Genomic DNA, 9,187 nt, shown 5'->3' on the forward strand with positions numbered 1-9,187 from the left:
TCTAGGTGGTCACAAAGCATTGAGCTGATCTTCCTGTGCTATGTGGTTGCTTCCCACTAGCTATCTATTTTACATTTGGTAGTGCACATATGTCCATTCCACTCTCTCACTTTGTCCCAGCTTACCCTTCCCCCTCCCCGTATCCTCAAGTCCATTCTCTAGTAGGTCTGCGTCTTTATTCCCGTCTTGCCCCAGGTTCTTCATGACCTTTTTTTTTTTTTTTTTAGATTCCATATATAAGTGTTAGCATACGATATTTGTTTTTCTCTTAATGACTTACTTCACTCTGTATGACAGACTCTAGGTCCATTCACCTCACTACAAATAACTCAATTTCGTTTCTTTTTATGACTAATATTCCATTGTATATATGTGCCACATCTTCTTTATCCATTCATCTGTTGATGGACACTTAGGTTGCTTCCATGTCCTGGCTATTGTAAATAGAGCTGCAATGAACACTGTGGTACATGACTCTTTTTGAATTATGGTTTTCTCAGGGTATATGCCCAGTAGTGGGATTGCTGGGTCATATGGTAGTTCTATTTGTAGTTTTTTAAGGAACCTCCATACTGTTCTCCATAGTGGCTGTATCAATTTACATTCCCACCAACAGTGCAAGAGTGTTCCCTTTTCTCCACACCCTCTCCAGCATTTACTGTTTGTAGATTTTTTTGATGATGGCTATTCTGAGCGGTGTGAGATGATATCTCACTGTAGTTTTGATTTGCATTTCTCTAATGATTAATGATGTTGAGCATTCTTTCATGTGTTTGTTGGCAATCTGTATATCTTCTTTGGAGAAATGTCTGTTTAGGTCTTCTGCCCATTTTTGGATTGGGTTGTTTGTTTTTTTGATATTGAGCTTCATGAGCTGCTTGTAAATTTTGGAGATTAATCCTTTGTCAGTTGCTTCATTTGCAAATATTTTCTCCCATTCTGAGGGTTGTCTTTTTGTCTTATTTATGGTTTCTTTTGCTGTGCAAAAGTTTTTAAGTTTCATTAGGTCCCATTTGTTTATTTGTGTTTTTATTTCCATTTCTCTAGGATCTGGGTCAAAAAGGATCTTGCTGTGATTTATGCCATAGAGTGTTCTGCCTATGTTTTCCTCTAAGAGTTTTATAGTGTCTGGTCTTACATTTAGGTCTTTAATCCATTTTGAGTTTATTTTTGTGTATGGTGTTAGGGAGTATTCTAATTTCATTCTTTTACATGTAGCTGTCCAGTTTTCCCAGCACCACTTATTGAAGAGGCTGTCTTTTCTCCATTCTATATTCTTGCCTCCTTTATCAAAGAGAAGTTGACCATATGTGTATGGGTTTATCTCTGGGCTTTCTATCCTGTTCCATTGATCTATATTTCTGTTTTGGTGCCAGTACCATACTGTCTTGATTACTGTAGCTTTGTAGTATAGTCTGAAGTCAGGGAGTCTGGTTCCTCCAGCTCCGTTTTTCTTTCTCAAGATTATTTTGGCTATTTGGGGTCTTTTGTGTTTCCATACAAACTGTGAAATTTTTTGTTCTAGTTCTGTGAAAAATGCCACTGGTAGTTTGATAGGGATTGCATTGAATCTGTAGATTGCTTTGGGTAGTATAGCCATTTTCACATTGTTGATTCTTCCAATCCAAGAACATGGTATATCTCTCCATCTATTTGTATCATCTTTAATTTCCTTCATCAGTGTCTTATAATTTTCTGCATACAGGTCTTTTGTCTCCTTAGGTAGGTGTATTCCCAGATATTTTATTCTTTTGGTTGCAATGGAAATTGAGAGTGTTTTCTTAATTTCACTTTCAGATTTTTCATCATTAGTGTATAGGAATGCAAGAGATTTCTGTGCATTAATTTTGTATCCTGCTACTCTACCAAATTCATTGATTAGCTCTCGTAGTTTTCTGGTAGCATCTTTAGGATTCTCTATGTATAGTATCATGTCATCTGCAAGCAGTGACAGCTGTACTTCTTCTTTTCTGATTTGGATTCCTTTTAATTCTTTTTCTTCTCTGATTGCTGTGGCTAAAAGTTCCAAAACTATGTTGAATAATAGTGGTGAGAGTGGGCAACCTTGTCTTGTTCCTGATCTTAGTGGAAATGGTTTCAGTTTTTCACCATTGAGGACGACGTTGGCTGTGGGTTTGTCATATATGGCCTTTATTATGTTGAGGAAAGTTCCCTCTATGCCTGCTTTCTGGAGGGCTTTTATCATAAATGGATGTTGAATTTTGTCGAAAGCTTTCTCTGCATCTATTGAGATTATCATATGGTTTTTCTCCTTCAATTTGTTAATATGGTGTATCACATTGATTGATTTGCATATATTGAAGAATCCTTGCATTCCTGGGATAAACGCCATTTGATCATGGTGTATGATCCTTTTAATGTGCTGTTGTATTCTGTTTGCTAGTATTTTGTTGAGGATTTTTGCATCTATGTTCATCAGTGATATTGGCCTGTAGTTTTCTTCCTTTGTGACATCCTTGTCTGGTTTTGGTATCAGGGTGATGGTGGCCTCATAGAATGAGTTTGGGAGTGTTCCTTCCTCTGCAATTTTTTGGAAGAGTTTGAGAAGGATGAGTGTTAGCTCTTCTCTAAATGTTTGATGGAATTCGCCTGTGAAGCCATCTGGTCCTGGGCTTTTGTTTGTTGGAAGAATTTTAATCACAGTTTCAATTTCAGTGCTTGTGATTTTTCTGTTCATATTTTCTATTTCTTCCTGGTTCAGTCTTGGAAGGTTGTGCATTTCTACGAATTTGTTCATTTCTTCCAGGTTGTCCATTTTATTGGCATAGAGTTGCTTGTAGTAATCTCTCATGATCCTTTGTATTTCTTCAGTGTCAGTTGTTACTTCTCCCTTTTCATTTCTAATTCTATTGATTTGAGTCTTCTCTGTTTTTTTTTTTTTTTTTTTTTGATGAGTCTGGCTAAAGGTGTATCAATTTTGTTTATCTTCTCAAAGAACCAGCTTTTAGTTTTATTGATCTCTGCTATCATTTCCTTCATTTCTTTTTCATTTATTTCTGATCTGATCTTTATGATTTCTTTCCTTCTGCTAACTTTGGGGTTTTTTGCTCTTCTTTCTCTAACTGCTTTAGGTGTAAAGTTAGGTTGTTTATTTGAGATGTTTCTTGTTTCTTAAGGTAGGATTGTATTGCTATAAACTTCCCTCTTAGAACTGATTTTGCTGCATCCCAAAGGTTTTGGATCGTCGTGTTTTCATTGTCATTTGTTTCTAGGTATTTTTTGATTTCGTCTTTGATTTCTTCAGTGATCTCTTGGTTATTAAGTAGTGTATAGGTTAGCCTCCATGTGTTTGTATTTTTTACAGATTACTTCCTGTAATTGATATCTAGTCTCATAGCATTGTGGTTGGAAAAGATACTTGATATGATTTCAATTTTCTTAAACTTACCAAGGCTTCATTTGTGACCCAAGATATGATCTATCGTGGAGAATGTTCCATGAGCACTTGAGAAGAATGTGTATTCTGTTGTTTTTGGGTGGAATGTCATATAAATATCAATTAAGTCCATCTTGTTTAATGTATCATTTAAAGCTTGTGTTTCCTTATTTATTTTCATTTTGGGTGATCTGTCCATTGGTGAAAGTGGGGTGTTAAAGTCCCCTACTATGATTGTGTTACTGTCGATTTCCCCTTTTATGGCTGTTAGTATTTGCCTTATGTATTGAGGTGCTCCTATGTTGGGTGCATAAATATTTACAATTGTTATAACTTCTTCTTGGATCGATCCCTTGATCATTATGTAGTGTCCTTCTTTGTCTCTTGTAATAGTCTTTGTTTTAAAGTCTATTTTGTCTGATATGAGAATTGCTACTCCAGCTTTCTTTTGATTTCCATTTGCATGGAATATCTTTTTCCATCCCCTCACTTTCAGTCTGTATGTGTCCCTAGGTCTGAGGTGGGTCTCTTGTAGACAGCATATATACAGGTCTTGTTTTTGTATCCATTCAGCCAGTCTATGTCTTTTGGTTGGAGCATTTAATCCATTTACATTTAAGGTAATTATCAATATGTATGTTCCTATTACCATTTTCTTAATTGTTTTGGGTTTGTTATTGTAGGTCTTTTCCTTCTCTTGTGTTTCCTGCCTAGAGAATTTCCTTTAGTATTTGTTGTAAAGCTGGTTTGGTGGTATTGAATTCTCTTAGCTTTTGCTTGTCTGTAAAGATTTTAATTCCTCTGTCAAATCTGAATGAAATCCTTGTTGGGTAGAATAATCTTGGTTGTAGGTTTCCCCCCTTCATCACTTTAAATATGTCCTGGCACTTCCTTCTGGCTTGCAGAGTTTCTGCTGAAAGATCAGCTGTTAACCTTATGGGGATGCCCTTGTATGTTATTTGTTGTTTTTCCCTTGCTGCTGTTAATATTTTTTCTTTGTAATTAATTTTTGATAGTTTGATTAATATGTGTCTTGGTGTGTTTCTCTTTGGATTTATCCTGTATGGGACTCTTTGTGCTTCCTGGCCTTGATTAACTATTTCCTTTCCCATATTAGGGAAGTTTCCAACTATAATCTCTTCAAGTATTTTCTCAGTCCCTTTCTTTTTCTCTTCTTCTTCTGGGACCCCTATAATTCGAATGTTGATGTGTTTAATGTTGTCCCAGAGGTCTCTGAGACTGTCCTTAAGTCTTTTCATTCTTTTTTCTTTATTCTGCTCTGCAGTAGTTACTTCCACTATTTTATCTTCCAGGTCACTTATCCGTTCTTCTGCCTCAGTTTTTCTGCTATTGATCCCTTCTAGAGAATTTTTAATTTCAGTTATTGTGCTGTTCATCACTGTTTGTTTGCTCTTTAGTTCTTCTAGGTCCTTGGTAAATGTTTCTTGTATTTTCTCCATTCTGTTTCCAAGATTTTGGATCATCTTTACTATCATTATTCTGAATTCTTTTTCAGGTAGACTGCCTATTTCCTCCTCATTTGTTAGGTCTGGTGGGTTTTTATCTTGCTCCTTCATCTGCTGTGTGTTTCTCTGTCTTCTCATTTTGTTTAACTTACTGTGTTTGGGGTCTCCTTTTCTCAGGCTGCAGGTTCGTAGGTTCTGTTGTTTTTGGTGTCTGTCCCCAGTGGCTAAGTTTGGTTCAGTGGGTTGTGTAGGCTTCCTGGTGGAGGGGACTAGTGTCTGTGTTCTGGTGAATGAGGCTGGATCTTGTCTTTCTGGTGGGCAGGTCCACGTCTGGTGGTGTGTTTTGTGGTGTCAGTTGCCTTAGTATGATTTTAGGCAGCCTCTCTGTTAATGGGTGGGGTTGTGTTCTTGTTTGCTAGTTGTTCCGCATAGGGTGTCCAGCACTGTAGCTTGCTGGCCGTTGAGTGGAGCTGAGTCTTGGCATTGAGATGGAGATCTCTGGGAAATTTTCACCGTTTGATATTACGTGGAGCTGGGAGGTCTCTTGCAGACCAACATCCTGAACTTGGCTCTCCCACCTCAGAGGCACAGCTCTGATGCCTGGTTGGAGCACCAAGAGCTTTTCATCCACACGGCTCAGAATAAAAGGGAGGAAAAAAAGAAAGAAAGAAAGAGGAAGATAAAATAGTGTAAAATTAAATTAAATTAAATTAAGAAGTTATTAAAATAAAAAATAAAAAATAATTATTATAAAAAAATTTTTTAAAATAATAAAAAAAAAAGAAAGAAAGAAAGAAGAGAGCAACCAAACCCAATAAGAAATCCACCAATGATAACAAGCGCTAAAAACTATACTAAAAACAAAACAAAACAAAAACACCTAGACAGAATCCTAGGACAAATGGTAAAAGCAAAGCTCTACAGACAAAATTACACACAGAAGCATACACATACACATTCACAAAAAGAGAAAAAGGGAAAAATATATGTATATCATTGCTCCCAAAGTCCACCTCCTCAATTTGGGATGATTCATTGTCTATTCAGTTTTTCCAGAGATGCAGGGCCCATCAATTTGATTGTGGAGATTTAATCCGCTGCTCCTGAGGCTGCTGGGAGAGATTTCCCTTTCTCTTCTTTGTTCGCACAGCTCCCGGGGTTTAGCTTTGGATTTGGCCCCTCCTCTGCGTGTAAGTCGCCTGAGGGCATCTGTTCTTCGCTCAGACAGGACGGGGTTAAAGGAGCAGCTGATTCGGGGGCTCTGGCTCACTCAGGCCTGGGGGAGGGAAGGGTATGGATGCGGGGCGAGCCTTCAGCGGCAGAGGCCGGCGTGACGTTGCAGCAGCCTGAGGCGCGCCGTGTGCTCTCCCGGGGAAGTTGTCCCTGGATCACGGGAGCCTGGCAGTGGCGGGCTGCACAGGCTCCCGGGAGGGGAGGTGTGGAGAGTGACTTGTGCTCGCCCACAGGCTTCTTGGTGGCGGCGGCAGCAGCCTTAGCGTCTCATGCCCGTCTCTGGGGTCCGCGCTGATCGCCGCGGCTCGCGCCCGTCTCTGGAGCTCCTTTAAGCGGCGCTCTGAATCCCCTCCCCTCGTGCACCAGGAAACAAAGAGGCAAGAAAAAGTCTCTTGCCTGTTCGGCAGCTCCAGACCTTTTCCCGGACTCCCTCCAGGCTAGCTGTGGTGCGCTAACCCCTTCAGGCTGTGTTCACGCCGCCAACCCCAGTCCTCTCCCTGCGATCCGACCGAAGCCCGAGCCTCAGCTCCCAGCCCCCGCCCGCCCCGGCGGGTGAGCAGACAAGCCTCTCGGGCTGGTGAGTGCTGCTCGGCGCCGAGCCTCTGTGAAGGAATCTCTCCGCTTTGCCCTCCGCACCCCTGTGGCTGCGCTCTCCTCCGTGGCTCCAAAGCTTCCCCCCTCTGCCACCCATAGTCTCCGCCCGCGAAGGGGCTCCTAGTGTGTGGAAACCTTTCCTCCTTCACAGCTCCCTCCCACTGGTGCAGGTCCCGTCCCTATTCTTTTGTCTCTGTTATTTCTTTTTTCTTTTGCCCTACCCAGGTACGTGGGGAGTTTCTTACCTTTTGGGAGGTCTGAGGTCTTCTGCCAGCGTTCAGTAGGTGTTCTGTAGGAGCTGTTCCACATGTAGATGTATTTCTGATGTATTTGTGGGGAGGAAGGTGATCTCCGCGTCTTACTCTTCCGCGTCTTGAAGCTCCTCCCAGGAGGTGTTTTAGGTCTTGTCATGATGGCTGCCAGAAGCCTGGCTTGCCACCTTTGCTTTCTTAAGTCACACTGTTCCTTCCTTTCCTCTTCAGCCTGGTCTCTATTGTTAAAGACCGTATCAGTAAGAAGGTTGAGGGGGTCTTGGGGCCCCATGACAAGCTTTTGAAGCTTCCGGCGATGTCAGGGGCAGACTGGTTAATGAAATGAGTTACAAATACAGTGTGTCCCTCTAAAATGTTTAGGTCTACATTCATATACTTTCTGAGGGCATCTACCATTTGGGGCTGAATAGGGCTGGATTTTCATTTTGGCTTTGGGTGATCTCTTTAACCTTATTATAGTTAATAGGTTTAATTATGCATCATTTCATCCCTTCAATGAGGCAAAGGATCATGTGATCCCTACCAGTGATACCAGGTTGGCCTGGCCGTTAGTCCCAGTTGGGATCCATTAGAGGCACTGGGGTAAGGCCCACAGGGTATTGATGAGGTTGGGCAATGTGTAATCCATCAGCATATGTTTGAGCCAAATAAGGGCCTTTTCCTCAGTGGTGCAACAGTGGGAAAGAAGAATATTTAGGTCCTGCCAGGTAAGGTCAAAGGAGAGAGCCAGTCCCTGGAATTCTTCGGTGGACCGGCTAGGGTCCTCTGAGAAATTGTCTATGCAAGTGCAGCAGTGGTTGAGGTTAGACAAAGAACAAGGGCTGTGGACTTTGGCCTGAGGCCCACCTACTACTTCCTGAAGGGGGCAAAGAAGCTGTGGCTGCACTTCTGGTACGGAAGGGGGAGAGGCTGAAGATGGGGCTTGGGTTCCTCCAGGGATGCCACTAGAGAGGACATTTGTGGAGCCTGAATGAGTCCCAGCCAGCAAGTTTCCCTAACATAGGACTTGCAAAGCTCTGGGTTCTTTCTTAGGGCCATAAGAGCCTGAACATAAGGAACTTCTGTCCATTTTCCCTGCCTTTTGCAAAAAAGGATGGTATTTTACAACTGTAGGATGGTATTTTCTTTTTCTGTGTGTGTGACCGTGCTGTGCAGCATGTGGGATCTTAGTCCTCTGACCAGAGATCCAACTCACTCCAGCCCCCTGCTTTGGAAGCGCTGAGTCTTAACCACTGGACCCGCCAGGTTAGTCCCTGTAGGATGATGTTATAGTTGAGGCAGACGCAGGGCAGGTCACCACCTGGGCATGTATCCCCAGAGAGTGGCCATGTGCGTCCCGCTCCCTGCGGTGAGTTGCCCCGCCCTGCAGGGCGAGGCGGGGGTGGAGATGGGGGCGGGGACAGATGCCCGCTGCCTGGCGGTCCATGGACTGCGGCCCAGCGCTGGGGGATGAAGAGTGGCACCCTCACGGTCCCACCACCATGGGTCCCAACTGTGCTGCAGGGGACCGTCCCCCTTCCCGACGCCTGGGGGTACACGCACAGACTGCCCGCGGCGCCAGGGAGCTCCTGAAGGGACTGAAGTGACTGAAGTGGCCGCAACCACGGGACAAACTCTAAGTAAGGTTGCATTTTATATTTCCACACAATTGGACCTGATGACAGTTAATTAAATGGTGGATAAGGCAAACCCAGAGGGCAAAGCTCCTATGGTTCAGGTCCCTAGCTGCCTGTGAAGATGGCTGGAAACTTTTCCTGACGTGCCCTGTACAGTGAGAAGTGCAAAACCTAGGGCGAGGTTGGAAAATGCCTGGCAGATTTCTTTTCTCCTGTTTCCAGCAGAGTAAGGCACGAAAGTAAGAGTGAGGTAGGGGTGCAGCGAGGAGAGAAAGATAGTCAGGCATAGGTAGACCAATAATAAGCCTATAAGGGTAGCCCTGGGGAGGAGGCGGTGTTATGCTTTTAACTGTGTGCCTAAAACGTCGCGTGGAACTCGCCTTGAGGTGGGCAGACAGACTTATCCTCTCTCTAGTCCCTTCCACGACCCCACTCCTCTGGTGGGAGACTTCTTGGGACAAGCGCCCTGGGGGATTTTATGGCTCCACCTGTGGCCACGTAGTTGCAGTAGGTCCCAAAATGCGACAGAGAATCGGGGGGGCGGGGGGGGAAGAGAGAAGTGGGAAGTCAGGCAGCGCCTCAAGCACAAGGGAGGCGAGAGGCTGAGGC

The sequence above is a fragment of the Eubalaena glacialis genome, chromosome 6 (assembly GCF_028564815.1).
Source record: "Eubalaena glacialis isolate mEubGla1 chromosome 6, mEubGla1.1.hap2.+ XY, whole genome shotgun sequence".
In the NCBI taxonomy this organism is placed as follows: domain Eukaryota; kingdom Metazoa; phylum Chordata; class Mammalia; order Artiodactyla; family Balaenidae; genus Eubalaena; species Eubalaena glacialis.